The 23147-nt window shown below is 52.9% G+C and overlaps 54 non-coding genes across 54 annotated transcripts; all 54 read left to right on the forward strand.

Annotated features, from left to right (window-relative positions):
• Window positions 1-214: 214 nt before the first annotated feature.
• TRNAT-AGU (transfer RNA threonine (anticodon AGU)) lies at window positions 215-288 on the forward strand. The gene has a single exon. It is a non-coding gene; the product is annotated as a tRNA-Thr (tRNA).
• A 162-nt stretch (window positions 289-450) lies between these two features.
• Window positions 451-524, forward strand: TRNAT-AGU (transfer RNA threonine (anticodon AGU)). The gene has a single exon. It is a non-coding gene; the product is annotated as a tRNA-Thr (tRNA).
• A 535-nt stretch (window positions 525-1059) lies between these two features.
• TRNAS-GCU (transfer RNA serine (anticodon GCU)) lies at window positions 1060-1141 on the forward strand. Its single transcript has one exon. It is a non-coding gene; the product is annotated as a tRNA-Ser (tRNA).
• A 346-nt stretch (window positions 1142-1487) lies between these two features.
• TRNAT-AGU (transfer RNA threonine (anticodon AGU)) lies at window positions 1488-1561 on the forward strand. Its single transcript has one exon. It is a non-coding gene; the product is annotated as a tRNA-Thr (tRNA).
• Window positions 1562-1723: 162 nt separating this feature from the next.
• On the forward strand, window positions 1724-1797 carry TRNAT-AGU (transfer RNA threonine (anticodon AGU)). Its single transcript has one exon. It is a non-coding gene; the product is annotated as a tRNA-Thr (tRNA).
• A 535-nt stretch (window positions 1798-2332) lies between these two features.
• Window positions 2333-2414, forward strand: TRNAS-GCU (transfer RNA serine (anticodon GCU)). The gene has a single exon. It is a non-coding gene; the product is annotated as a tRNA-Ser (tRNA).
• Window positions 2415-2757: 343 nt separating this feature from the next.
• Window positions 2758-2831, forward strand: TRNAT-AGU (transfer RNA threonine (anticodon AGU)). The gene has a single exon. It is a non-coding gene; the product is annotated as a tRNA-Thr (tRNA).
• A 162-nt stretch (window positions 2832-2993) lies between these two features.
• On the forward strand, window positions 2994-3067 carry TRNAT-AGU (transfer RNA threonine (anticodon AGU)). Its single transcript has one exon. It is a non-coding gene; the product is annotated as a tRNA-Thr (tRNA).
• A 535-nt stretch (window positions 3068-3602) lies between these two features.
• Window positions 3603-3684, forward strand: TRNAS-GCU (transfer RNA serine (anticodon GCU)). The gene has a single exon. It is a non-coding gene; the product is annotated as a tRNA-Ser (tRNA).
• A 343-nt stretch (window positions 3685-4027) lies between these two features.
• On the forward strand, window positions 4028-4101 carry TRNAT-AGU (transfer RNA threonine (anticodon AGU)). The gene has a single exon. It is a non-coding gene; the product is annotated as a tRNA-Thr (tRNA).
• A 162-nt stretch (window positions 4102-4263) lies between these two features.
• TRNAT-AGU (transfer RNA threonine (anticodon AGU)) lies at window positions 4264-4337 on the forward strand. Its single transcript has one exon. It is a non-coding gene; the product is annotated as a tRNA-Thr (tRNA).
• A 535-nt stretch (window positions 4338-4872) lies between these two features.
• On the forward strand, window positions 4873-4954 carry TRNAS-GCU (transfer RNA serine (anticodon GCU)). Its single transcript has one exon. It is a non-coding gene; the product is annotated as a tRNA-Ser (tRNA).
• Window positions 4955-5300: 346 nt separating this feature from the next.
• On the forward strand, window positions 5301-5374 carry TRNAT-AGU (transfer RNA threonine (anticodon AGU)). Its single transcript has one exon. It is a non-coding gene; the product is annotated as a tRNA-Thr (tRNA).
• A 162-nt stretch (window positions 5375-5536) lies between these two features.
• TRNAT-AGU (transfer RNA threonine (anticodon AGU)) lies at window positions 5537-5610 on the forward strand. Its single transcript has one exon. It is a non-coding gene; the product is annotated as a tRNA-Thr (tRNA).
• A 535-nt stretch (window positions 5611-6145) lies between these two features.
• TRNAS-GCU (transfer RNA serine (anticodon GCU)) lies at window positions 6146-6227 on the forward strand. Its single transcript has one exon. It is a non-coding gene; the product is annotated as a tRNA-Ser (tRNA).
• Window positions 6228-6570: 343 nt separating this feature from the next.
• TRNAT-AGU (transfer RNA threonine (anticodon AGU)) lies at window positions 6571-6644 on the forward strand. The gene has a single exon. It is a non-coding gene; the product is annotated as a tRNA-Thr (tRNA).
• Window positions 6645-6806: 162 nt separating this feature from the next.
• On the forward strand, window positions 6807-6880 carry TRNAT-AGU (transfer RNA threonine (anticodon AGU)). The gene has a single exon. It is a non-coding gene; the product is annotated as a tRNA-Thr (tRNA).
• A 535-nt stretch (window positions 6881-7415) lies between these two features.
• On the forward strand, window positions 7416-7497 carry TRNAS-GCU (transfer RNA serine (anticodon GCU)). Its single transcript has one exon. It is a non-coding gene; the product is annotated as a tRNA-Ser (tRNA).
• Window positions 7498-7842: 345 nt separating this feature from the next.
• Window positions 7843-7916, forward strand: TRNAT-AGU (transfer RNA threonine (anticodon AGU)). The gene has a single exon. It is a non-coding gene; the product is annotated as a tRNA-Thr (tRNA).
• Window positions 7917-8078: 162 nt separating this feature from the next.
• On the forward strand, window positions 8079-8152 carry TRNAT-AGU (transfer RNA threonine (anticodon AGU)). The gene has a single exon. It is a non-coding gene; the product is annotated as a tRNA-Thr (tRNA).
• Window positions 8153-8687: 535 nt separating this feature from the next.
• On the forward strand, window positions 8688-8769 carry TRNAS-GCU (transfer RNA serine (anticodon GCU)). Its single transcript has one exon. It is a non-coding gene; the product is annotated as a tRNA-Ser (tRNA).
• Window positions 8770-9112: 343 nt separating this feature from the next.
• Window positions 9113-9186, forward strand: TRNAT-AGU (transfer RNA threonine (anticodon AGU)). The gene has a single exon. It is a non-coding gene; the product is annotated as a tRNA-Thr (tRNA).
• A 162-nt stretch (window positions 9187-9348) lies between these two features.
• TRNAT-AGU (transfer RNA threonine (anticodon AGU)) lies at window positions 9349-9422 on the forward strand. The gene has a single exon. It is a non-coding gene; the product is annotated as a tRNA-Thr (tRNA).
• Window positions 9423-9957: 535 nt separating this feature from the next.
• On the forward strand, window positions 9958-10039 carry TRNAS-GCU (transfer RNA serine (anticodon GCU)). Its single transcript has one exon. It is a non-coding gene; the product is annotated as a tRNA-Ser (tRNA).
• Window positions 10040-10382: 343 nt separating this feature from the next.
• Window positions 10383-10456, forward strand: TRNAT-AGU (transfer RNA threonine (anticodon AGU)). The gene has a single exon. It is a non-coding gene; the product is annotated as a tRNA-Thr (tRNA).
• Window positions 10457-10618: 162 nt separating this feature from the next.
• TRNAT-AGU (transfer RNA threonine (anticodon AGU)) lies at window positions 10619-10692 on the forward strand. The gene has a single exon. It is a non-coding gene; the product is annotated as a tRNA-Thr (tRNA).
• A 535-nt stretch (window positions 10693-11227) lies between these two features.
• On the forward strand, window positions 11228-11309 carry TRNAS-GCU (transfer RNA serine (anticodon GCU)). The gene has a single exon. It is a non-coding gene; the product is annotated as a tRNA-Ser (tRNA).
• A 326-nt stretch (window positions 11310-11635) lies between these two features.
• Window positions 11636-11709, forward strand: TRNAT-AGU (transfer RNA threonine (anticodon AGU)). The gene has a single exon. It is a non-coding gene; the product is annotated as a tRNA-Thr (tRNA).
• A 535-nt stretch (window positions 11710-12244) lies between these two features.
• Window positions 12245-12327, forward strand: TRNAS-GCU (transfer RNA serine (anticodon GCU)). Its single transcript has one exon. It is a non-coding gene; the product is annotated as a tRNA-Ser (tRNA).
• A 342-nt stretch (window positions 12328-12669) lies between these two features.
• On the forward strand, window positions 12670-12743 carry TRNAT-AGU (transfer RNA threonine (anticodon AGU)). Its single transcript has one exon. It is a non-coding gene; the product is annotated as a tRNA-Thr (tRNA).
• Window positions 12744-12905: 162 nt separating this feature from the next.
• On the forward strand, window positions 12906-12979 carry TRNAT-AGU (transfer RNA threonine (anticodon AGU)). The gene has a single exon. It is a non-coding gene; the product is annotated as a tRNA-Thr (tRNA).
• Window positions 12980-13514: 535 nt separating this feature from the next.
• Window positions 13515-13596, forward strand: TRNAS-GCU (transfer RNA serine (anticodon GCU)). The gene has a single exon. It is a non-coding gene; the product is annotated as a tRNA-Ser (tRNA).
• A 342-nt stretch (window positions 13597-13938) lies between these two features.
• TRNAT-AGU (transfer RNA threonine (anticodon AGU)) lies at window positions 13939-14012 on the forward strand. The gene has a single exon. It is a non-coding gene; the product is annotated as a tRNA-Thr (tRNA).
• A 162-nt stretch (window positions 14013-14174) lies between these two features.
• Window positions 14175-14248, forward strand: TRNAT-AGU (transfer RNA threonine (anticodon AGU)). Its single transcript has one exon. It is a non-coding gene; the product is annotated as a tRNA-Thr (tRNA).
• A 535-nt stretch (window positions 14249-14783) lies between these two features.
• TRNAS-GCU (transfer RNA serine (anticodon GCU)) lies at window positions 14784-14865 on the forward strand. The gene has a single exon. It is a non-coding gene; the product is annotated as a tRNA-Ser (tRNA).
• A 343-nt stretch (window positions 14866-15208) lies between these two features.
• Window positions 15209-15282, forward strand: TRNAT-AGU (transfer RNA threonine (anticodon AGU)). Its single transcript has one exon. It is a non-coding gene; the product is annotated as a tRNA-Thr (tRNA).
• A 162-nt stretch (window positions 15283-15444) lies between these two features.
• TRNAT-AGU (transfer RNA threonine (anticodon AGU)) lies at window positions 15445-15518 on the forward strand. Its single transcript has one exon. It is a non-coding gene; the product is annotated as a tRNA-Thr (tRNA).
• A 535-nt stretch (window positions 15519-16053) lies between these two features.
• Window positions 16054-16135, forward strand: TRNAS-GCU (transfer RNA serine (anticodon GCU)). Its single transcript has one exon. It is a non-coding gene; the product is annotated as a tRNA-Ser (tRNA).
• Window positions 16136-16478: 343 nt separating this feature from the next.
• Window positions 16479-16552, forward strand: TRNAT-AGU (transfer RNA threonine (anticodon AGU)). The gene has a single exon. It is a non-coding gene; the product is annotated as a tRNA-Thr (tRNA).
• Window positions 16553-16714: 162 nt separating this feature from the next.
• Window positions 16715-16788, forward strand: TRNAT-AGU (transfer RNA threonine (anticodon AGU)). Its single transcript has one exon. It is a non-coding gene; the product is annotated as a tRNA-Thr (tRNA).
• A 535-nt stretch (window positions 16789-17323) lies between these two features.
• Window positions 17324-17405, forward strand: TRNAS-GCU (transfer RNA serine (anticodon GCU)). Its single transcript has one exon. It is a non-coding gene; the product is annotated as a tRNA-Ser (tRNA).
• Window positions 17406-17748: 343 nt separating this feature from the next.
• On the forward strand, window positions 17749-17822 carry TRNAT-AGU (transfer RNA threonine (anticodon AGU)). Its single transcript has one exon. It is a non-coding gene; the product is annotated as a tRNA-Thr (tRNA).
• Window positions 17823-17984: 162 nt separating this feature from the next.
• On the forward strand, window positions 17985-18058 carry TRNAT-AGU (transfer RNA threonine (anticodon AGU)). The gene has a single exon. It is a non-coding gene; the product is annotated as a tRNA-Thr (tRNA).
• Window positions 18059-18593: 535 nt separating this feature from the next.
• TRNAS-GCU (transfer RNA serine (anticodon GCU)) lies at window positions 18594-18675 on the forward strand. The gene has a single exon. It is a non-coding gene; the product is annotated as a tRNA-Ser (tRNA).
• Window positions 18676-19018: 343 nt separating this feature from the next.
• Window positions 19019-19092, forward strand: TRNAT-AGU (transfer RNA threonine (anticodon AGU)). Its single transcript has one exon. It is a non-coding gene; the product is annotated as a tRNA-Thr (tRNA).
• Window positions 19093-19254: 162 nt separating this feature from the next.
• TRNAT-AGU (transfer RNA threonine (anticodon AGU)) lies at window positions 19255-19328 on the forward strand. The gene has a single exon. It is a non-coding gene; the product is annotated as a tRNA-Thr (tRNA).
• A 527-nt stretch (window positions 19329-19855) lies between these two features.
• TRNAS-GCU (transfer RNA serine (anticodon GCU)) lies at window positions 19856-19937 on the forward strand. Its single transcript has one exon. It is a non-coding gene; the product is annotated as a tRNA-Ser (tRNA).
• A 330-nt stretch (window positions 19938-20267) lies between these two features.
• On the forward strand, window positions 20268-20341 carry TRNAT-AGU (transfer RNA threonine (anticodon AGU)). Its single transcript has one exon. It is a non-coding gene; the product is annotated as a tRNA-Thr (tRNA).
• Window positions 20342-20503: 162 nt separating this feature from the next.
• Window positions 20504-20577, forward strand: TRNAT-AGU (transfer RNA threonine (anticodon AGU)). The gene has a single exon. It is a non-coding gene; the product is annotated as a tRNA-Thr (tRNA).
• Window positions 20578-21112: 535 nt separating this feature from the next.
• TRNAS-GCU (transfer RNA serine (anticodon GCU)) lies at window positions 21113-21194 on the forward strand. Its single transcript has one exon. It is a non-coding gene; the product is annotated as a tRNA-Ser (tRNA).
• A 344-nt stretch (window positions 21195-21538) lies between these two features.
• On the forward strand, window positions 21539-21612 carry TRNAT-AGU (transfer RNA threonine (anticodon AGU)). Its single transcript has one exon. It is a non-coding gene; the product is annotated as a tRNA-Thr (tRNA).
• Window positions 21613-22383: 771 nt separating this feature from the next.
• Window positions 22384-22465, forward strand: TRNAS-GCU (transfer RNA serine (anticodon GCU)). Its single transcript has one exon. It is a non-coding gene; the product is annotated as a tRNA-Ser (tRNA).
• Window positions 22466-22808: 343 nt separating this feature from the next.
• TRNAT-AGU (transfer RNA threonine (anticodon AGU)) lies at window positions 22809-22882 on the forward strand. The gene has a single exon. It is a non-coding gene; the product is annotated as a tRNA-Thr (tRNA).
• A 162-nt stretch (window positions 22883-23044) lies between these two features.
• TRNAT-AGU (transfer RNA threonine (anticodon AGU)) lies at window positions 23045-23118 on the forward strand. Its single transcript has one exon. It is a non-coding gene; the product is annotated as a tRNA-Thr (tRNA).
• Window positions 23119-23147: the final 29 nt, after the last annotated feature.

Below are 23147 nucleotides of genomic sequence, written 5' to 3' on the forward strand. Positions count from 1 at the left end.
TCCTCGGCCCAATCCACAGCTCTCCCCTCTGCACTCAGTCAGACCCACCCTGTCCCACTTTTGTACTCCCCTCTGTCCACAGCTTTAACTTCTGTGCGAGCCGCCCCCCCCCCAATACCCCCCAGCTCCAGCCCCCGCATTCCTGTTACGCCCTGCACTGCCCCCTGCACCCACTCTGCACTTGACTGGGTTGCAAAGGATGTGCACCACGTGAGGCGCTGTGGCTTAGTTGGTGAAAGCGCCTGTCTAGTAAACAGGAGATCCTGAGTTCAAATCTCAGCAGTGCCTGCCGTGGAGTCTTTCCATTTATAACGTTTTCAGTTTTGCGCAAGCTTAATGGCAGCCTTGAGTCTCCCAAGCGTGGTAGGTTTCCAACCCAGTGCTAGCTTGAGGGAAGACCTTGCCTCCAAAGATTTGAAAAATTCTCACAAAGAGCTATCCCCCAAGTGGGGCGCTGTGGCTTAGTTGGTGAAAGCGCCTGTCTAGTAAACAGGAGATCCTGAGTTCAAATCTCAGCAGTGCCTGCCGTGGAGTCCATCCATTTCTAACATTTTCAGTATTGCGCAAGCTGAATGTCACCCCTCAGTCTCCCAAGCGTGGTAGCCCACCGACCCAGCGCTGGACCCAGGCAAGACCCTGCCTCCAACGACTTGAAAAATTCCCACTGTACATATCAGCCTATCAGGCTAAAGATCAGTCCTGGGTGCCCTTTTGAATGCAGGGGACTTATTCTTTGGAGGGAGCCCGCCTTCCCATCAACATTCTGGAGCACAGGACAATTCAGGCCTCCCTTCAATGTTGCATACCTCTTCTTCTGTGAGAACCTCAGATGGGAATCCAGTTGGACAATGCCATGGCTATGGCCTACGTCAATCACCAAGGGGGTCACCGAAGGTGGTGCCTCTCAGAAGGAAGCATATTGCCCCAGGAGGACGTGGTGCTCAGACATACTCAGTCTCCTGGCTGACTCTCCGTGCGCCCTCCCAGATTGCCGGAATCTGGCTAAGCCCTTCTCAAAAGCCACAGACAAGAAACGGCCCAAGGTTCTAGGTTACACATGACGAGGTGGCCGAGTGGTTAAGGCGATGGACTGCTAATCCATTGTGCTCTGCACGCATGGGTTCGAATCCCATCCTCGTCGGTAGTTTAGTTCGTAATCAATGTAAACGTGCTTAACGTAAAGCATTTCATGGCACAAAGGTCTTGTACACATAGAAAAAAAGGCACTGTCAACCTGGACCTAGACATTCTACCTCCCTTCCATGCCCCCTCCTCGGCCCAATCCACAGCTCTCCCCTCTGCACTCAGTCAGACCCACCCTGTCCCACTTTTGTACTCCCCTCTGTCCACAGCTTTAACTTCTGTGCGAGCCGCCCCCCCCCCCCCAATACCCCCCAGCTCCAGCCCCCGCATTCCTGTTACGCCCTGCACTGCCCCCTGCACCCACTCTGCACTTGACTGGGTTGCAAAGGATGTGCACCACGTGAGGCGCTGTGGCTTAGTTGGTGAAAGCGCCTGTCTAGTAAACAGGAGATCCTGAGTTCAAATCTCAGCAGTGCCTGCCGTGGAGTCTTTCCATTTATAACGTTTTCAGTTTTGCGCAAGCTTAATGGCAGCCTTGAGTCTCCCAAGCGTGGTAGGTTTCCAACCCAGTGCTAGCTTGAGGGAAGACCTTGCCTCCAAAGATTTGAAAAATTCTCACAAAGAGCTATCCCCCAAGTGGGGCGCTGTGGCTTAGTTGGTGAAAGCGCCTGTCTAGTAAACAGGAGATCCTGAGTTCAAATCTCAGCAGTGCCTGCTGTGGAGTCCATCCATTTCTAACATTTTCAGTATTGCGCAAGCTGAATGTCACCCCTCAGTCTCCCAAGCGTGGTAGCCCACCGACCCAGCGCTGGACCCAGGCAAGACCCTGCCTCCAACGACTTGAAAAATTCCCACTGTACATATCAGCCTATCAGGCTAAAGATCAGTCCTGGGTGCCCTTTTGAATGCAGGGGACTTATTCTTTGGAGGGAGCCCGCCTTCCCATCAACATTCTGGAGCACAGGACAATTCAGGCCTCCCTTCAATGTTGCATACCTCTTCTTCTGTGAGAACCTCAGATGGGAATCCAGTTGGACAATGCCATGGCTATGGCCTACGTCAATCACCAAGGGGGTCACCGAAGGTGGTGCCTCTCAGAAGGAAGCATATTGCCCCAGGAGGACGTGGTGCTCAGACATACTCAGTCTCCTGGCTGACTCTCCGTGCGCCCTCCCAGATTGCCGGAATCTGGCTAAGCCCTTCTCAAAAGCCACAGACAAGAAACGGCCCAAGGTTCTAGGTTACACATGACAAGGTGGCCGAGTGGTTAAGGCGATGGACTGCTAATCCATTGTGCTCTGCACGCATGGGTTCAAATCCCATCCTCGTCGGTAGTTTAGTTCGTAATCAATGTAAACGTGCTTAACGTAAAGCATTTCATGGCACAAAGGTCTTGTACACATAGAAAAAAAGGCACTGTCAACCTGGACCTAGACATTCTACCTCCCTTCCATGCCCCCTCCTCGGCCCAATCCACAGCTCTCCCCTCTGCACTCAGTCAGACCCACCCTGTCCCACTTTTGTACTCCCCTCTGTCCACAGCTTTAACTTCTGTGCGAGCCGCCCCCCCCCCAATACCCCCCAGCTCCAGCCCCCGCATTCCTTTTACGCCCTGCACTGCCCCCTGCACCCACTCTGCACTTGACTGGGCTGCAAAGGATGTGCACCACGTGAGGCGCTGTGGCTTAGTTGGTGAAAGCGCCTGTCTAGTAAACAGGAGATCCTGAGTTCAAATCTCAGCAGTGCCTGCCGTGGAGTCTTTCCATTTATAACGTTTTCAGTTTTGCGCAAGCTTAATGGCAGCCTTGAGTCTCCCAAGCGTGGTAGGTTTCCAACCCAGTGCTAGCTTGAGGGAAGACCTTGCCTCCAAAGATTTGAAAAATTCTCACAAAGAGCTATCCCCCAAGTGGGGCGCTGTGGCTTAGTTGGTGAAAGCGCCTGTCTAGTAAACAGGAGATCCTGAGTTCAAATCTCAGCAGTGCCTGCCGTGGAGTCCATCCATTTCTAACATTTTCAGTATTGCGCAAGCTGAATGTCACCCCTCAGTCTCCCAAGCGTGGTAGCCCACCGACCCAGCGCTGGACCCAGGCAAGACCCTGCCTCCAACGACTTGAAAAATTCCCACTGTACATATCAGCCTATCAGGCTAAAGATCAGTCCTGGGTGCCCTTTTGAATGCAGGGGACTTATTCTTTGGAGGGAGCCCGCCTTCCCATCAACATTCTGGAGCACAGGACAATTCAGGCCTCCCTTCAATGTTGCATACCTCTTCTTCTGTGAGAACCTCAGATGGGAATCCAGTTGGACAATGCCATGGCTATGGCCTACGTCAATCACCAAGGGGGTCACCGAAGGTGGTGCCTCTCAGAAGGAAGCATATTGCCCCAGGAGGACGTGGTGCTCAGACATACTCAGTCTCCTGGCTGACTCTCCGTGCGCCCTCCCAGATTGCCGGAATCTGGCTAAGCCCTTCTCAAAAGCCACAGACAAGAAACGGCCCAAGGTTCTAGGTTACACATGACGAGGTGGCCGAGTGGTTAAGGCGATGGACTGCTAATCCATTGTGCTCTGCACGCATGGGTTCAAATCCCATCCTCGTCGGTAGTTTAGTTCGTAATCAATGTAAACGTGCTTAACGTAAAGCATTTCATGGCACAAAGGTCTTGTACACATAGAAAAAAAGGCACTGTCAACCTGGACCTAGACATTCTACCTCCCTTCCATGCCCCCTCCTCGGCCCAATCCACAGCTCTCCCCTCTGCACTCAGTCAGACCCACCCTGTCCCACTTTTGTACTCCCCTCTGTCCACAGCTTTAACTTCTGTGCGAGCCGCCCCCCCCCCAATACCCCCCAGCTCCAGCCCCCGCATTCCTTTTACGCCCTGCACTGCCCCCTGCACCCACTCTGCACTTGACTGGGCTGCAAAGGATGTGCACCACGTGAGGCGCTGTGGCTTAGTTGGTGAAAGCGCCTGTCTAGTAAACAGGAGATCCTGAGTTCAAATCTCAGCAGTGCCTGCCGTGGAGTCTTTCCATTTATAACGTTTTCAGTTTTGCGCAAGCTTAATGGCAGCCTTGAGTCTCCCAAGCGTGGTAGGTTTCCAACCCAGTGCTAGCTTGAGGGAAGACCTTGCCTCCAAAGATTTGAAAAATTCTCACAAAGAGCTATCCCCCAAGTGGGGCGCTGTGGCTTAGTTGGTGAAAGCGCCTGTCTAGTAAACAGGAGATCCTGAGTTCAAATCTCAGCAGTGCCTGCCGTGGAGTCCATCCATTTCTAACATTTTCAGTATTGCGCAAGCTGAATGTCACCCCTCAGTCTCCCAAGCGTGGTAGCCCACCGACCCAGCGCTGGACCCAGGCAAGACCCTGCCTCCAACGACTTGAAAAATTCCCACTGTACATATCAGCCTATCAGGCTAAAGATCAGTCCTGGGTGCCCTTTTGAATGCAGGGGACTTATTCTTTGGAGGGAGCCCGCCTTCCCATCAACATTCTGGAGCACAGGACAATTCAGGCCTCCCTTCAATGTTGCATACCTCTTCTTCTGTGAGAACCTCAGATGGGAATCCAGTTGGACAATGCCATGGCTATGGCCTACGTCAATCACCAAGGGGGTCACCGAAGGTGGTGCCTCTCAGAAGGAAGCATATTGCCCCAGGAGGACGTGGTGCTCAGACATACTCAGTCTCCTGGCTGACTCTCCGTGCGCCCTCCCAGATTGCCGGAATCTGGCTAAGCCCTTCTCAAAAGCCACAGACAAGAAACGGCCCAAGGTTCTAGGTTACACATGACGAGGTGGCCGAGTGGTTAAGGCGATGGACTGCTAATCCATTGTGCTCTGCACGCATGGGTTCGAATCCCATCCTCGTCGGTAGTTTAGTTCGTAATCAATGTAAACGTGCTTAACGTAAAGCATTTCATGGCACAAAGGTCTTGTACACATAGAAAAAAAGGCACTGTCAACCTGGACCTAGACATTCTACCTCCCTTCCATGCCCCCTCCTCGGCCCAATCCACAGCTCTCCCCTCTGCACTCAGTCAGACCCACCCTGTCCCACTTTTGTACTCCCCTCTGTCCACAGCTTTAACTTCTGTGCGAGCCGCCCCCCCCCCCCCAATACCCCCCAGCTCCAGCCCCCGCATTCCTGTTACGCCCTGCACTGCCCCCTGCACCCACTCTGCACTTGACTGGGTTGCAAAGGATGTGCACCACGTGAGGCGCTGTGGCTTAGTTGGTGAAAGCGCCTGTCTAGTAAACAGGAGATCCTGAGTTCAAATCTCAGCAGTGCCTGCCGTGGAGTCTTTCCATTTATAACGTTTTCAGTTTTGCGCAAGCTTAATGGCAGCCTTGAGTCTCCCAAGCGTGGTAGGTTTCCAACCCAGTGCTAGCTTGAGGGAAGACCTTGCCTCCAAAGATTTGAAAAATTCTCACAAAGAGCTATCCCCCAAGTGGGGCGCTGTGGCTTAGTTGGTGAAAGCGCCTGTCTAGTAAACAGGAGATCCTGAGTTCAAATCTCAGCAGTGCCTGCTGTGGAGTCCATCCATTTCTAACATTTTCAGTATTGCGCAAGCTGAATGTCACCCCTCAGTCTCCCAAGCGTGGTAGCCCACCGACCCAGCGCTGGACCCAGGCAAGACCCTGCCTCCAACGACTTGAAAAATTCCCACTGTACATATCAGCCTATCAGGCTAAAGATCAGTCCTGGGTGCCCTTTCGAATGCAGGGGACTTATTCTTTGGAGGGAGCCCGCCTTCCCATCAACATTCTGGAGCACAGGACAATTCAGGCCTCCCTTCAATGTTGCATACCTCTTCTTCTGTGAGAACCTCAGATGGGAATCCAGTTGGACAATGCCATGGCTATGGCCTACGTCAATCACCAAGGGGGTCACCGAAGGTGGTGCCTCTCAGAAGGAAGCATATTGCCCCAGGAGGACGTGGTGCTCAGACATACTCAGTCTCCTGGCTGACTCTCCGTGCGCCCTCCCAGATTGCCGGAATCTGGCTAAGCCCTTCTCAAAAGCCACAGACAAGAAACGGCCCAAGGTTCTAGGTTACACATGACGAGGTGGCCGAGTGGTTAAGGCGATGGACTGCTAATCCATTGTGCTCTGCACGCATGGGTTCAAATCCCATCCTCGTCGGTAGTTTAGTTCGTAATCAATGTAAACGTGCTTAACGTAAAGCATTTCATGGCACAAAGGTCTTGTACACATAGAAAAAAAGGCACTGTCAACCTGGACCTAGACATTCTACCTCCCTTCCATGCCCCCTCCTCGGCCCAATCCACAGCTCTCCCCTCTGCACTCAGTCAGACCCACCCTGTCCCACTTTTGTACTCCCCTCTGTCCACAGCTTTAACTTCTGTGCGAGCCGCCCCCCCCCCAATACCCCCCAGCTCCAGCCCCCGCATTCCTTTTACGCCCTGCACTGCCCCCTGCACCCACTCTGCACTTGACTGGGCTGCAAAGGATGTGCACCACGTGAGGCGCTGTGGCTTAGTTGGTGAAAGCGCCTGTCTAGTAAACAGGAGATCCTGAGTTCAAATCTCAGCAGTGCCTGCCGTGGAGTCTTTCCATTTATAACGTTTTCAGTTTTGCGCAAGCTTAATGGCAGCCTTGAGTCTCCCAAGCGTGGTAGGTTTCCAACCCAGTGCTAGCTTGAGGGAAGACCTTGCCTCCAAAGATTTGAAAAATTCTCACAAAGAGCTATCCCCCAAGTGGGGCGCTGTGGCTTAGTTGGTGAAAGCGCCTGTCTAGTAAACAGGAGATCCTGAGTTCAAATCTCAGCAGTGCCTGCCGTGGAGTCCATCCATTTCTAACATTTTCAGTATTGCGCAAGCTGAATGTCACCCCTCAGTCTCCCAAGCGTGGTAGCCCACCGACCCAGCGCTGGACCCAGGCAAGACCCTGCCTCCAACGACTTGAAAAATTCCCACTGTACATATCAGCCTATCAGGCTAAAGATCAGTCCTGGGTGCCCTTTTGAATGCAGGGGACTTATTCTTTGGAGGGAGCCCGCCTTCCCATCAACATTCTGGAGCACAGGACAATTCAGGCCTCCCTTCAATGTTGCATACCTCTTCTTCTGTGAGAACCTCAGATGGGAATCCAGTTGGACAATGCCATGGCTATGGCCTACGTCAATCACCAAGGGGGTCACCGAAGGTGGTGCCTCTCAGAAGGAAGCATATTGCCCCAGGAGGACGTGGTGCTCAGACATACTCAGTCTCCTGGCTGACTCTCCGTGCGCCCTCCCAGATTGCCGGAATCTGGCTAAGCCCTTCTCAAAAGCCACAGACAAGAAACGGCCCAAGGTTCTAGGTTACACATGACGAGGTGGCCGAGTGGTTAAGGCGATGGACTGCTAATCCATTGTGCTCTGCACGCATGGGTTCAAATCCCATCCTCGTCGGTAGTTTAGTTCGTAATCAATGTAAACGTGCTTAACGTAAAGCATTTCATGGCACAAAGGTCTTGTACACATAGAAAAAAAGGCACTGTCAACCTGGACCTAGACATTCTACCTCCCTTCCATGCCCCCTCCTCGGCCCAATCCACAGCTCTCCCCTCTGCACTCAGTCAGACCCACCCTGTCCCACTTTTGTACTCCCCTCTGTCCACAGCTTTAACTTCTGTGCGAGCCGCCCCCCCCCCCCAATACCCCCCAGCTCCAGCCCCCGCATTCCTTTTACGCCCTGCACTGCCCCCTGCACCCACTCTGCACTTGACTGGGCTGCAAAGGATGTGCACCACGTGAGGCGCTGTGGCTTAGTTGGTGAAAGCGCCTGTCTAGTAAACAGGAGATCCTGAGTTCAAATCTCAGCAGTGCCTGCCGTGGAGTCTTTCCATTTATAACGTTTTCAGTTTTGCGCAAGCTTAATGGCAGCCTTGAGTCTCCCAAGCGTGGTAGGTTTCCAACCCAGTGCTAGCTTGAGGGAAGACCTTGCCTCCAAAGATTTGAAAAATTCTCACAAAGAGCTATCCCCCAAGTGGGGCGCTGTGGCTTAGTTGGTGAAAGCGCCTGTCTAGTAAACAGGAGATCCTGAGTTCAAATCTCAGCAGTGCCTGCCGTGGAGTCCATCCATTTCTAACATTTTCAGTATTGCGCAAGCTGAATGTCACCCCTCAGTCTCCCAAGCGTGGTAGCCCACCGACCCAGCGCTGGACCCAGGCAAGACCCTGCCTCCAACGACTTGAAAAATTCCCACTGTACATATCAGCCTATCAGGCTAAAGATCAGTCCTGGGTGCCCTTTTGAATGCAGGGGACTTATTCTTTGGAGGGAGCCCGCCTTCCCATCAACATTCTGGAGCACAGGACAATTCAGGCCTCCCTTCAATGTTGCATACCTCTTCTTCTGTGAGAACCTCAGATGGGAATCCAGTTGGACAATGCCATGGCTATGGCCTACGTCAATCACCAAGGGGGTCACCGAAGGTGGTGCCTCTCAGAAGGAAGCATATTGCCCCAGGAGGACGTGGTGCTCAGACATACTCAGTCTCCTGGCTGACTCTCCGTGCGCCCTCCCAGATTGCCGGAATCTGGCTAAGCCCTTCTCAAAAGCCACAGACAAGAAACGGCCCAAGGTTCTAGGTTACACATGACGAGGTGGCCGAGTGGTTAAGGCGATGGACTGCTAATCCATTGTGCTCTGCACGCATGGGTTCGAATCCCATCCTCGTCGGTAGTTTAGTTCGTAATCAATGTAAACGTGCTTAACGTAAAGCATTTCATGGCACAAAGGTCTTGTACACATAGAAAAAAAGGCACTGTCAACCTGGACCTAGACATTCTACCTCCCTTCCATGCCCCCTCCTCGGCCCAATCCACAGCTCTCCCCTCTGCACTCAGTCAGACCCACCCTGTCCCACTTTTGTACTCCCCTCTGTCCACAGCTTTAACTTCTGTGCGAGCCGCCCCCCCCCCAATACCCCCCAGCTCCAGCCCCCGCATTCCTGTTATGCCCTGCACTGCCCCCTGCACCCACTCTGCACTTGACTGGGTTGCAAAGGATGTGCACCACGTGAGGCGCTGTGGCTTAGTTGGTGAAAGCGCCTGTCTAGTAAACAGGAGATCCTGAGTTCAAATCTCAGCAGTGCCTGCCGTGGAGTCTTTCCATTTATAACGTTTTCAGTTTTGCGCAAGCTTAATGGCAGCCTTGAGTCTCCCAAGCGTGGTAGGTTTCCAACCCAGTGCTAGCTTGAGGGAAGACCTTGCCTCCAAAGATTTGAAAAATTCTCACAAAGAGCTATCCCCCAAGTGGGGCGCTGTGGCTTAGTTGGTGAAAGCGCCTGTCTAGTAAACAGGAGATCCTGAGTTCAAATCTCAGCAGTGCCTGCCGTGGAGTCCATCCATTTCTAACATTTTCAGTATTGCGCAAGCTGAATGTCACCCCTCAGTCTCCCAAGCGTGGTAGCCCACCGACCCAGCGCTGGACCCAGGCAAGACCCTGCCTCCAACGACTTGAAAAATTCCCACTGTACATATCAGCCTATCAGGCTAAAGATCAGTCCTGGGTGCCCTTTTGAATGCAGGGGACTTATTCTTTGGAGGGAGCCCGCCTTCCCATCAACATTCTGGAGCACAGGACAATTCAGGCCTCCCTTCAATGTTGCATACCTCTTCTTCTGTGAGAACCTCAGATGGGAATCCAGTTGGACAATGCCATGGCTATGGCCTACGTCAATCACCAAGGGGGTCACCGAAGGTGGTGCCTCTCAGAAGGAAGCATATTGCCCCAGGAGGACGTGGTGCTCAGACATACTCAGTCTCCTGGCTGACTCTCCGTGCACCCTCCCAGATTGCCGGAATCTGGCTAAGCCCTTCTCAAAAGCCACAGACAAGAAACGGCCCAAGGTTCTAGGTTACACATGACGAGGTGGCCGAGTGGTTAAGGCGATGGACTGCTAATCCATTGTGCTCTGCACGCATGGGTTCGAATCCCATCCTCGTCGGTAGTTTAGTTCGTAATCAATGTAAACGTGCTTAACGTAAAGCATTTCATGGCACAAAGGTCTTGTACACATAGAAAAAAAGGCACTGTCAACCTGGACCTAGACATTCTACCTCCCTTCCATGCCCCCTCCTCGGCCCAATCCACAGCTCTCCCCTCTGCACTCAGTCAGACCCACCCTGTCCCACTTTTGTACTCCCCTCTGTCCACAGCTTTAACTTCTGTGCGAGCCGCCCCCCCCCCAATACCCCCCAGCTCCAGCCCCCGCATTCCTGTTACGCCCTGCACTGCCCCCTGCACCCACTCTGCACTTGACTGGGTTGCAAAGGATGTGCACCACGTGAGGCGCTGTGGCTTAGTTGGTGAAAGCGCCTGTCTAGTAAACAGGAGATCCTGAGTTCAAATCTCAGCAGTGCCTGCCGTGGAGTCTTTCCATTTATAACGTTTTCAGTTTTGCGCAAGCTTAATGGCAGCCTTGAGTCTCCCAAGCGTGGTAGGTTTCCAACCCAGTGCTAGCTTGAGGGAAGACCTTGCCTCCAAAGATTTGAAAAATTCTCACAAAGAGCTATCCCCCAAGTGGGGCGCTGTGGCTTAGTTGGTGAAAGCGCCTGTCTAGTAAACAGGAGATCCTGAGTTCAAATCTCAGCAGTGCCTGCCGTGGAGTCCATCCATTTCTAACATTTTCAGTATTGCGCAAGCTGAATGTCACCCCTCAGTCTCCCAAGCGTGGTAGCCCACCGACCCAGCGCTGGACCCAGGCAAGACCCTGCCTCCAACGACTTGAAAAATTCCCACTGTACATATCAGCCTATCAGGCTAAAGATCAGTCCTGGGTGCCCTTTTGAATGCAGGGGACTTATTCTTTGGAGGGAGCCCGCCTTCCCATCAACATTCTGGAGCACAGGACAATTCAGGCCTCCCTTCAATGTTGCATACCTCTTCTTCTGTGAGAACCTCAGATGGGAATCCAGTTGGACAATGCCATGGCTATGGCCTACGTCAATCACCAAGGGGGTCACCGAAGGTGGTGCCTCTCAGAAGGAAGCATATTGCCCCAGGAGGACGTGGTGCTCAGACATACTCAGTCTCCTGGCTGACTCTCCGTGCGCCCTCCCAGATTGCCGGAATCTGGCTAAGCCCTTCTCAAAAGCCACAGACAAGAAACGGCCCAAGGTTCTAGGTTACACATGACGAGGTGGCCGAGTGGTTAAGGCGATGGACTGCTAATCCATTGTGCTCTGCACGCATGGGTTCGAATCCCATCCTCGTCGGTAGTTTAGTTCGTAATCAATGTAAACGTGCTTAACGTAAAGCATTTCATGGCACAAAGGTCTTGTACACATAGAAAAAAAGGCACTGTCAACCTGGACCTAGACATTCCCCCTCCTCGGCCCAATCCACAGCTCTCCCCTCTGCACTCAGTCAGACCCACCCTGTCCCACTTTTGTACTCCCCTCTGTCCACAGCTTTAACTTCTGTGCGAGCCGCCCCCCCCCAATACCCCCCAGCTCCAGCCCCCGCATTCCTGTTACGCCCTGCACTGCCCCCTGCACCCACTCTGCACTTGACTGGGTTGCAAAGGATGTGCACCACGTGAGGCGCTGTGGCTTAGTTGGTGAAAGCGCCTGTCTAGTAAACAGGAGATCCTGAGTTCAAATCTCAGCAGTGCCTGCCGTGGAGTCCATCCATTTCTAACATTTTCAGTATTGCGCAAGCTGAATGTCACCCCTCAGTCTCCCAAGCGTGGTAGCCCACCGACCCAGCGCTGGACCCAGGCAAGACCCTGCCTCCAACGACTTGAAAAATTCCCACTGTACATATCAGCCTATCAGGCTAAAGATCAGTCCTGGGTGCCCTTTTGAATGCAGGGGACTTATTCTTTGGAGGGAGCCCGCCTTCCCATCAACATTCTGGAGCACAGGACAATTCAGGCCTCCCTTCAATGTTGCATACCTCTTCTTCTGTGAGAACCTCAGATGGGAATCCAGTTGGACAATGCCATGGCTATGGCCTACGTCAATCACCAAGGGGGTCACCGAAGGTGGTGCCTCTCAGAAGGAAGCATATTGCCCCAGGAGGACGTGGTGCTCAGACATACTCAGTCTCCTGGCTGACTCTCCGTGCGCCCTCCCAGATTGCCGGAATCTGGCTAAGCCCTTCTCAAAAGCCACAGACAAGAAACGGCCCAAGGTTCTAGGTTACTCATGACGAGGTGGCCGAGTGGTTAAGGCGATGGACTGCTAATCCATTGTGTCTCTGCACGCATGGGTTCGAATCCCATCCTCGTCGGTAGTTTAGTTCGTAATCAATGTAAACGTGCTTAACGTAAAGCATTTCATGGCACAAAGGTCTTGTACACATAGAAAAAAAGGCACTGTCAACCTGGACCTAGACATTCTACCTCCCTTCCATGCCCCCTCCTCGGCCCAATCCACAGCTCTCCCCTCTGCACTCAGTCAGACCCACCCTGTCCCACTTTTGTACTCCCCTCTGTCCACAGCTTTAACTTCTGTGCGAGCCGCCCCCCCCCAATACCCCCCAGCTCCAGCCCCCGCATTCCTGTTACGCCCTGCACTGCCCCCTGCACCCACTCTGCACTTGACTGGGCTGCAAAGGATGTGCACCACGTGAGGCGCTGTGGCTTAGTTGGTGAAAGCGCCTGTCTAGTAAACAGGAGATCCTGAGTTCAAATCTCAGCAGTGCCTGCCGTGGAGTCTTTCCATTTATAACGTTTTCAGTTTTGCGCAAGCTTAATGGCAGCCTTGAGTCTCCCAAGCGTGGTAGGTTTCCAACCCAGTGCTAGCTTGAGGGAAGACCTTGCCTCCAAAGATTTGAAAAATTCTCACAAAGAGCTATCCCCCAAGTGGGGCGCTGTGGCTTAGTTGGTGAAAGCGCCTGTCTAGTAAACAGGAGATCCTGAGTTCAAATCTCAGCAGTGCCTGCCGTGGAGTCCATCCATTTCTAACATTTTCAGTATTGCGCAAGCTGAATGTCACCCCTCAGTCTCCCAAGCGTGGTAGCCCACCGACCCAGCGCTGGACCCAGGCAAGACCCTGCCTCCAACGACTTGAAAAATTCCCACTGTACATATCAGCCTATCAGGCTAAAGATCAGTCCTGGGTGCCCTTTTGAATGCAGGGGACTTATTCTTTGGAGGGAGCCCGCCTTCCCATCAACATTCTGGAGCACAGGACAATTCAGGCCTCCCTTCAATGTTGCATACCTCTTCTTCTGTGAGAACCTCAGATGGGAATCCAGTTGGACAATGCCATGGCTATGGCCTACGTCAATCACCAAGGGGGTCACCGAAGGTGGTGCCTCTCAGAAGGAAGCATATTGCCCCAGGAGGACGTGGTGCTCAGACATACTCAGTCTCCTGGCTGACTCTCCGTGCGCCCTCCCAGATTGCCGGAATCTGGCTAAGCCCTTCTCAAAAGCCACAGACAAGAAACGGCCCAACGTTCTAGGTTACACATGACGAGGTGGCCGAGTGGTTAAGGCGATGGACTGCTAATCCATTGTGCTCTGCACGCATGGGTTCGAATCCCATCCTCGTCGGTAGTTTAGTTCGTAATCAATGTAAACGTGCTTAACGTAAAGCATTTCATGGCACAAAGGTCTTGTACACATAGAAAAAAAGGCACTGTCAACCTGGACCTAGACATTCTACCTCCCTTCCATGCCCCCTCCTCGGCCCAATCCACAGCTCTCCCCTCTGCACTCAGTCAGACCCACCCTGTCCCACTTTTGTACTCCCCTCTGTCCACAGCTTTAACTTCTGTGCGAGCCGCCCCCCCCCAATACCCCCCAGCTCCAGCCCCCGCATTCCTGTTACGCCCTGCACTGCCCCCTGCACCCACTCTGCACTTGACTGGGTTGCAAAGGATGTGCACCACGTGAGGCGCTGTGGCTTAGTTGGTGAAAGCGCCTGTCTAGTAAACAGGAGATCCTGAGTTCAAATCTCAGCAGTGCCTGCCGTGGAGTCTTTCCATTTATAACGTTTTCAGGTTTGCGCAAGCTTAATGGCAGCCTTGAGTCTCCCAAGCGTGGTAGGTTTCCAACCCAGTGCTAGCTTGAGGGAAGACCTTGCCTCCAAAGATTTGAAAAATTCTCACAAAGAGCTATCCCCCAAGTGGGGCGCTGTGGCTTAGTTGGTGAAAGCGCCTGTCTAGTAAACAGGAGATCCTGAGTTCAAATCTCAGCAGTGCCTGCCGTGGAGTCCATCCATTTCTAACATTTTCAGTATTGCGCAAGCTGAATGTCACCCCTCAGTCTCCCAAGCGTGGTAGCCCACCGACCCAGCGCTGGACCCAGGCAAGACCCTGCCTCCAACGACTTGAAAAATTCCCACTGTACATATCAGCCTATCAGGCTAAAGATCAGTCCTGGGTGCCCTTTTGAATGCAGGGGACTTATTCTTTGGAGGGAGCCCGCCTTCCCATCAACATTCTGGAGCACAGGACAATTCAGGCCTCCCTTCAATGTTGCATACCTCTTCTTCTGTGAGAACCTCAGATGGGAATCCAGTTGGACAATGCCATGGCTATGGCCTACGTCAATCACCAAGGGGGTCACCGAAGGTGGTGCCTCTCAGAAGGAAGCATATTGCCCCAGGAGGACGTGGTGCTCAGACATACTCAGTCTCCTGGCTGACTCTCCGTGCGCCCTCCCAGATTGCCGGAATCTGGCTAAGCCCTTCTCAAAAGCCACAGACAAGAAACGGCCCAAGGTTCTAGGTTACACATGACGAGGTGGCCGAGTGGTTAAGGCGATGGACTGCTAATCCATTGTGCTCTGCACGCATGGGTTCGAATCCCATCCTCGTCGGTAGTTTAGTTCGTAATCAATGTAAACGTGCTTAACGTAAAGCATTTCATGGCACAAAGGTCTTGTACACATAGAAAAAAAGGCACTGTCAACCTGGACCTAGACATTCTACCTCCCTTCCATGCCCCCTCCTCGGCCCAATCCACAGCTCTCCCCTCTGCACTCAGTCAGACCCACCCTGTCCCACTTTTGTACTCCCCTCTGTCCACAGCTTTAACTTCTGTGCGAGCCGCCCCCCCCCCAATACCCCCCAGCTCCAGCCCCCGCATTCCTGTTACGCCCTGCACTGCCCCCTGCACCCACTCTGCACTTGACTGGGTTGCAAAGGATGTGCACCACGTGAGGCGCTGTGGCTTAGTTGGTGAAAGCGCCTGTCTAGTAAACAGGAGATCCTGAGTTCAAATCTCAGCAGTGCCTGCCGTGGAGTCTTTCCATTTATAACGTTTTCAGTTTTGCGCAAGCTTAATGGCAGCCTTGAGTCTCCCAAGCGTGGTAGGTTTCCAACCCAGTGCTAGCTTGAGGGAAGACCTTGCCTCCAAAGATTTGAAAAATTCTCACAAAGAGCTATCCCCCAAGTGGGGCGCTGTGGCTTAGTTGGTGAAAGCGCCTGTCTAGTAAACAGGAGATCCTGAGTTCAAATCTCAGCAGTGCCTGCCGTGGAGTCCATCCATTTCTAACATTTTCAGTATTGCGCAAGCTGAATGTCACCCCTCAGTCTCCCAAGCGTGGTAGCCCACCGACCCAGCGCTGGACCCAGGCAAGACCCTGCCTCCAACGACTTGAAAAATTCCCACTGTACATATCAGCCTATCAGGCTAAAGATCAGTCCTGGGTGCCCTTTTGAATGCAGGGGACTTATTCTTTGGAGGGAGCCCGCCTTCCCATCAACATTCTGGAGCACAGGACAATTCAGGCCTCCCTTCAATGTTGCATACCTCTTCTTCTGTGAGAACCTCAGATGGGAATCCAGTTGGACAATGCCATGGCTATGGCCTACGTCAATCACCAAGGGGGTCACCGAAGGTGGTGCCTCTCAGAAGGAAGCATATTGCCCCAGGAGGACGTGGTGCTCAGACATACTCAGTCTCCTGGCTGACTCTCCGTGCGCCCTCCCAGATTGCCGGAATCTGGCTAAGCCCTTCTCAAAAGCCACAGACAAGAAACGGCCCAAGGTTCTAGGTTACACATGACGAGGTGGCCGAGTGGTTAAGGCGATGGACTGCTAATCCATTGTGCTCTGCACGCATGGGTTCGAATCCCATCCTCGTCGGTAGTTTAGTTCGTAATCAATGTAAACGTGCTTAACGTAAAGCATTTCATGGCACAAAGGTCTTGTACACATAGAAAAAAAGGCACTGTCAACCTGGACCTAGACATTCTACCTCCCTTCCATGCCCTCTCCTCGGCCCAATCCACAGCTCTCCCCTCTGCACTCAGTCAGACCCACCCTGTCCCACTTTTGTACTCCCCTCTGTCCAAAGCTTTAACTTCTGTGCGAGCCGCCCCCCCCCCAATACCCCCCAGCTCCAGCCCCCGCATTCCTGTTACGCCCTGCACTGCCCCCTGCACCCACTCTGCACTTGACTGGGTTGCAAAGGATGTGCACCACGTGAGGCGCTGTGGCTTAGTTGGTGAAAGCGCCTGTCTAGTAAACAGGAGATCCTGAGTTCAAATCTCAGCAGTGCCTGCCGTGGAGTCTTTCCATTTATAACGTTTTCAGTTTTGCGCAAGCTTAATGGCAGCCTTGAGTCTCCCAAGCGTGGTAGGTTTCCAACCCAGTGCTAGCTTGAGGGAAGACCTTGCCTCCAAAGATTTGAAAAATTCTCACAAAGAGCTATCCCCCAAGTGGGGCGCTGTGGCTTAGTTGGTGAAAGCGCCTGTCTAGTAAACAGGAGATCCTGAGTTCAAATCTCAGCAGTGCCTGCCGTGGAGTCCATCCATTTCTAACATTTTCAGTATTGCGCAAGCTGAATGTCACCCCTCAGTCTCCCAAGCGTGGTAGCCCACCGACCCAGCGCTGGACCCAGGCAAGACCCTGCCTCCAACGACTTGAAAAATTCCCACTGTACATATCAGCCTATCAGGCTAAAGATCAGTCCTGGGTGCCCTTTTGAATGCAGGGGACTTATTCTTTGGAGGGAGCCCGCCTTCCCATCAACATTCTGGAGCACAGGACAATTCAGGCCTCCCTTCAATGTTGCATACCTCTTCTTCTGTGAGAACCTCAGATGGGAATCCAGTTGGACAATGCCATGGCTATGGCCTACGTCAATCACCAAGGGGGTCACCGAAGGTGGTGCCTCTCAGAAGGAAGCATATTGCCCCAGGAGGACGTGGTGCTCAGACATACTCAGTCTCCTGGCTGACTCTCCGTGCGCCCTCCCAGATTGCCGGAATCTGGCTAAGCCCTTCTCAAAAGCCACAGACAAGAAACGGCCCAAGGTTCTAGGTTACACATGACGAGGTGGCCGAGTGGTTAAGGCGATGGACTGCTAATCCATTGTGCTCTGCACGCATGGGTTCGAATCCCATCCTCGTCGGTAGTTTAGTTCGTAATCAATGTAAACGTGCTTAACGTAAAGCATTTCATGGCACAAAGGTCTTGTACACATAGAAAAAAAGGCACTGTCAACCTGGACCTAGACATTCTACCTCCCTTCCATGCCCCCTCCTCGGCCCAATCCAAAGCTCTCCCCTCTGCACTCAGTCAGACCCACCCTGTCCCACTTTTGTACTCCCCTCTGTCCACAGCTTTAACTTCTGTGCGAGCCGCCCCCCCCCCAATACCCCCCAGCTCCAGCCCCCGCATTCCTGTTACGCCCTGCACTGCCCCCTGCACCCACTCTGCACTTGACTGGGTTGCAAAGGATGTGCACCACGTGAGGCGCTGTGGCTTAGTTGGTGAAAGCGCCTGTCTAGTAAACAGGAGATCCTGAGTTCAAATCTCAGCAGTGCCTGCCGTGGAGTCTTTCCATTTATAACGTTTTCAGTTTTGCGCAAGCTTAATGGCAGCCTTGAGTCTCCCAAGCGTGGTAGGTTTCCAACCCAGTGCTAGCTTGAGGGAAGACCTTGCCTCCAAAGATTTGAAAAATTCTCACAAAGAGCTATCCCCCAAGTGGGGCGCTGTGGCTTAGTTGGTGAAAGCGCCTGTCTAGTAAACAGGAGATCCTGAGTTCAAATCTCAGCAGTGCCTGCCGTGGAGTCCATCCATTTCTAACATTTTCAGTATTGCGCAAGCTGAATGTCACCCCTCAGTCTCCCAAGCGTGGTAGCCCACCGACCCAGCGCTGGACCCAGGCAAGACCCTGCCTCCAACGACTTGAAAAATTCCCACTGTACATATCAGCCTATCAGGCTAAAGATCAGTCCTGGGTGCCCTTTTGAATGCAGGGGACTTATTCTTTGGAGGGAGCCCGCCTTCCCATCAACATTCTGGAGCACAGGACAATTCAGGCCTCCCTTCAATGTTGCATACCTCTTCTTCTGTGAGAACCTCAGATGGGAATCCAGTTGGACAATGCCATGGCTATGGCCTACGTCAATCACCAAGGGGGTCACCGAAGGTGGTGCCTCTCAGAAGGAAGCATATTGCCCCAGGAGGACGTGGTGCTCAGACATACTCAGTCTCCTGGCTGACTCTCCGTGCGCCCTCCCAGATTGCCGGAATCTGGCTAAGCCCTTCTCAAAAGCCACAGACAAGAAACGGCCCAAGGTTCTAGGTTACACATGACGAGGTGGCCGAGTGGTTAAGGCGATGGACTGCTAATCCATTGTGCTCTGCACGCATGGGTTCGAATCCCATCCTCGTCGGTAGTTTAGTTCGTAATCAATGTAAACGTGCTTAACGTAAAGCATTTCATGGCACAAAGGTCTTGTACACATAGAAAAAAAGGCACTGTCAACCTGGACCTAGACATTCTACCTCCCTTCCATGCCCCCTCCTCGGCCCAATCCACAGCTCTCCCCTCTGCACTCAGTCAGACCCACCCTGTCCCACTTTTGTACTCCCCTCTGTCCACAGCTTTAACTTCTGTGCGAGCCGCCCCCCCCCCAATACCCCCCAGCTCCAGCCCCCGCATTCCTGTTACGCCCTGCACTGCCCCCTGCACCCACTCTGCACTTGACTGGGTTGCAAAGGATGTGCACCACGTGAGGCGCTGTGGCTTAGTTGGTGAAAGCGCCTGTCTAGTAAACAGGAGATCCTGAGTTCAAATCTCAGCAGTGCCTGCCGTGGAGTCTTTCCATTTATAACGTTTTCAGTTTTGCGCAAGCTTAATGGCAGCCTTGAGTCTCCCAAGCGTGGTAGGTTTCCAACCCAGTGCTAGCTTGAGGGAAGACCTTGCCTCCAAAGATTTGAAAAATTCTCACAAAGAGCTATCCCCCAAGTGGGGCGCTGTGGCTTAGTTGGTGAAAGCGCCTGTCTAGTAAACAGGAGATCCTGAGTTCAAATCTCAGCAGTGCCTGCCGTGGAGTCCATCCATTTCTAACATTTTCAGTATTGCGCAAGCTGAATGTCACCCCTCAGTCTCCCAAGCGTGGTAGCCCACCGACCCAGCGCTGGACCCAGGCAAGACCCTGCCTCCAACGACTTGAAAAATTCCCACTGTACATATCAGGCTAAAGATCAGTCCTGGGTGCCCTTTTGAATGCAGGGGACTTATTCTTTGGAGGGAGCCCGCCTTCCCATCAACATTCTGGAGCACAGGACAATTCAGGCCTCCCTTCAATGTTGCATACCTCTTCTTCTGTGAGAACCTCAGATGGGAATCCAGTTGGACAATGCCATGGCTATGGCCTACGTCAATCACCAAGGGGGTCACCGAAGGTGGTGCCTCTCAGAAGGAAGCATATTGCCCCAGGAGGACGTGGTGCTCAGACATACTCAGTCTCCTGGCTGACTCTCCGTGCGCCCTCCCAGATTGCCGGAATCTGGCTAAGCCCTTCTCAAAAGCCACAGACAAGAAACGGCCCAAGGTTCTAGGTTACACATGACGAGGTGGCCGAGTGGTTAAGGCGATGGACTGCTAATCCATTGTGCTCTGCACGCATGGGTTCGAATCCCATCCTCGTCGGTAGTTTAGTTCGTAATCAATGTAAACGTGCTTAACGTAAAGCATTTCATGGCACAAAGGTCTTGTACACATAGAAAAAAAGGCATTGTCAACCTGGACCTAGACATTCTACCTCCCTTCCATGCCCCCTCCTCGGCCCAATCCACAGCTCTCCCCTCTGCACTCAGTCAGACCCACCCTGTCCCACTTTTGTACTCCCCTCTGTCCACAGCTTTAACTTCTGTGCGAGCCGCCCCCCCCCAATACCCCCCAGCTCCAGCCCCCGCATTCCTGTTACGCCCTGCACCCACTCTGCACTTGACTGGGTTGCAAAGGATGTGCACCACGTGAGGCGCTGTGGCTTAGTTGGTGAAAGCGCCTGTCTAGTAAACAGGAGATCCTGAGTTCAAATCTCAGCAGTGCCTGCCGTGGAGTCTTTCCATTTATAACGTTTTCAGTTTTGCGCAAGCTTAATGGCAGCCTTGAGTCTCCCAAGCGTGGTAGGTTTCCAACCCAGTGCTAGCTTGAGGGAAGACCTTGCCTCCAAAGATTTGAAAAATTCTCACAAAGAGCTATCCCCCAAGTGGGGCGCTGTGGCTTAGTTGGTGAAAGCGCCTGTCTAGTAAACAGGAGATCCTGAGTTCAAATCTCAGCAGTGCCTGCCGTGGAGTCCATCCATTTCTAACATTTTCAGTATTGCGCAAGCTGAATGTCACCCCTCAGTCTCCCAAGCGTGGTAGCCCACCGACCCAGCGCTGGACCCAGGCAAGACCCTGCCTCCAACGACTTGAAAAATTCCCACTGTACATATCAGCCTATCAGGCTAAAGATCAGTCCTGGGTGCCCTTTTGAATGCAGGGGACTTATTCTTTGGAGGGAGCCCGCCTTCCCATCAACATTCTGGAGCACAGGACAATTCAGGCCTCCCTTCAATGTTGCATACCTCTTCTTCTGTGAGAACCTCAGATGGGAATCCAGTTGGACAATGCCATGGCTATGGCCTACGTCAATCACCAAGGGGGTCACCGAAGGTGGTGCCTCTCAGAAGGAAGCATATTGCCCCAGGAGGACGTGGTGCTCAGACATACTCAGTCTCCTGGCTGACTCTCCGTGCGCCCTCCCAGATTGCCGGAATCTGGCTAAGCCCTTCTCAAAAGCCACAGACAAGAAACGGCCCAAGGTTCTAGGTTACACATGACGAGGTGGCCGAGTGGTTAAGGCGATGGACTGCTAATCCATTGTGCTCTGCACGCATGGGTTCGAATCCCATCCTTGTCGGTAGTTTAGTTCGTAATCAATGTAAACGTGCTTAACGTAAAGCATTTCATGGCACAAAGGTCTTGTACACATAGAAAAAAAGGCACTGTCAACCTGGACCTAGACATTCTACCTCCCTTCCATGCCCCCTCCTCGGCCCAATCCACAGCTCTCCCCTCTGCACTCAGTCAGACCCACCCTGTCCCACTTTTGTACTCCCCTCTGTCCACAGCTTTAACTTCTGTGCGAGCCGCCCCCCCCCCCAATACCCCCCAGCTCCAGCCCCCGCATTCCTGTTACGCCCTGCACTGCCCCCTGCACCCACTCTGCACTTGACTGGGTTGCAAAGGATGTGCACCACGTGAGGCGCTGTGGCTTAGTTGGTGAAAGCGCCTGTCTAGTAAACAGGAGATCCTGAGTTCAAATCTCAGCAGTGCCTGCCGTGGAGTCTTTCCATTTATAACGTTTTCAGTTTTGCGCAAGCTTAATGGCAGCCTTGAGTCTCCCAAGCGTGGTAGGTTTCCAACCCAGTGCTAGCTTGAGGGAAGACCTTGCCTCCAAAGATTTGAAAAATTCTCACAAAGAGCTATCCCCCAAGTGGGGTGCTGTGGCTTAGTTGGTGAAAGCGCCTGTCTAGTAAACAGGAGATCCTGAGTTCAAATCTCAGCAGTGCCTGCCGTGGAGTCCATCCATTTCTAACATTTTCAGTATTGCGCAAGCTGAATGTCACCCCTCAGTCTCCCAAGCGTGGTAGCCCACCGACCCAGCGCTGGACCCAGGCAAGACCCTGCCTCCAACGACTTGAAAAATTCCCACTGTACATATCAGCCTATCAGGCTAAAGATCAGTCCTGGGTGCCCTTTTGAATGCAGGGGACTTATTCTTTGGAGGGAGCCCGCCTTCCCATCAACATTCTGGAGCACAGGACAATTCAGGCCTCCCTTCAATGTTGCATACCTCTTCTTCTGTGAGAACCTCAGATGGGAATCCAGTTGGACAATGCCATGGCTATGGCCTACGTCAATCACCAAGGGGGTCACCGAAGGTGGTGCCTCTCAGAAGGAAGCATATTGCCCCAGGAGGACGTGGTGCTCAGACATACTCAGTCTCCTGGCTGACTCTCCGTGCGCCCTCCCAGATTGCCGGAATCTGGCTAAGCCCTTCTCAAAAGCCACAGACAAGAAACGGCCCAAGGTTCTAGGTTACACATGACGAGGTGGCCGAGTGGTTAAGGCGATGGACTGCTAATCCATTGTGCTCTGCACGCATGGGTTCGAATCCCATCCTCGTCGGTAGTTTAGTTCGTAATCAATGTAAACGTGCTTAACGTAAAGCATTTCATGGCACAAAGGTCTTGTACACATAGAAAAAAAGGCACTGTCAACCTGGACCTAGACATTCTACCTCCCTTCCATGCCCCCTCCTCGGCCCAATCCACAGCTCTCCCCTCTGCACTCAGTCAGACCCACCCTGTCCCACTTTTGTACTCCCCTCTGTCCACAGCTTTAACTTCTGTGCGAGCCGCCCCCCCCCCAATACCCCCCAGCTCCAGCCCCCGCATTCCTGTTACGCCCTGCACTGCCCCCTGCACCCACTCTGCACTTGACTGGGTTGCAAAGGATGTGCACCACGTGAGGCGCTGTGGCTTAGTTGGTGAAAGCGCCTGTCTAGTAAACAGGAGATCCTGAGTTCAAATCTCAGCAGTGCCTGCCGTGGAGTCTTTCCATTTATAACGTTTTCAGTTTTGCGCAAGCTTAATGGCAGCCTTGAGTCTCCCAAGCGTGGTAGGTTTCCAACCCAGTGCTAGCTTGAGGGAAGACCTTGCCTCCAAAGATTTGAAAAATTCTCACAAAGAGCTATCTCCCAAGTGGGGCGCTGTGGCTTAGTTGGTGAAAGCGCCTGTCTAGTAAACAGGAGATCCTGAGTTCAAATCTCAGCAGTGCCTGCCGTGGAGTCCATCCATTTCTAACATTT

The sequence above is a fragment of the Lithobates pipiens genome, unplaced genomic scaffold (assembly GCF_037356315.1).
Source record: "Lithobates pipiens isolate NorthernLeopardFrog02 unplaced genomic scaffold, aLitPip1_a1.2 Scaffold_8, whole genome shotgun sequence".
In the NCBI taxonomy this organism is placed as follows: domain Eukaryota; kingdom Metazoa; phylum Chordata; class Amphibia; order Anura; family Ranidae; genus Lithobates; species Lithobates pipiens.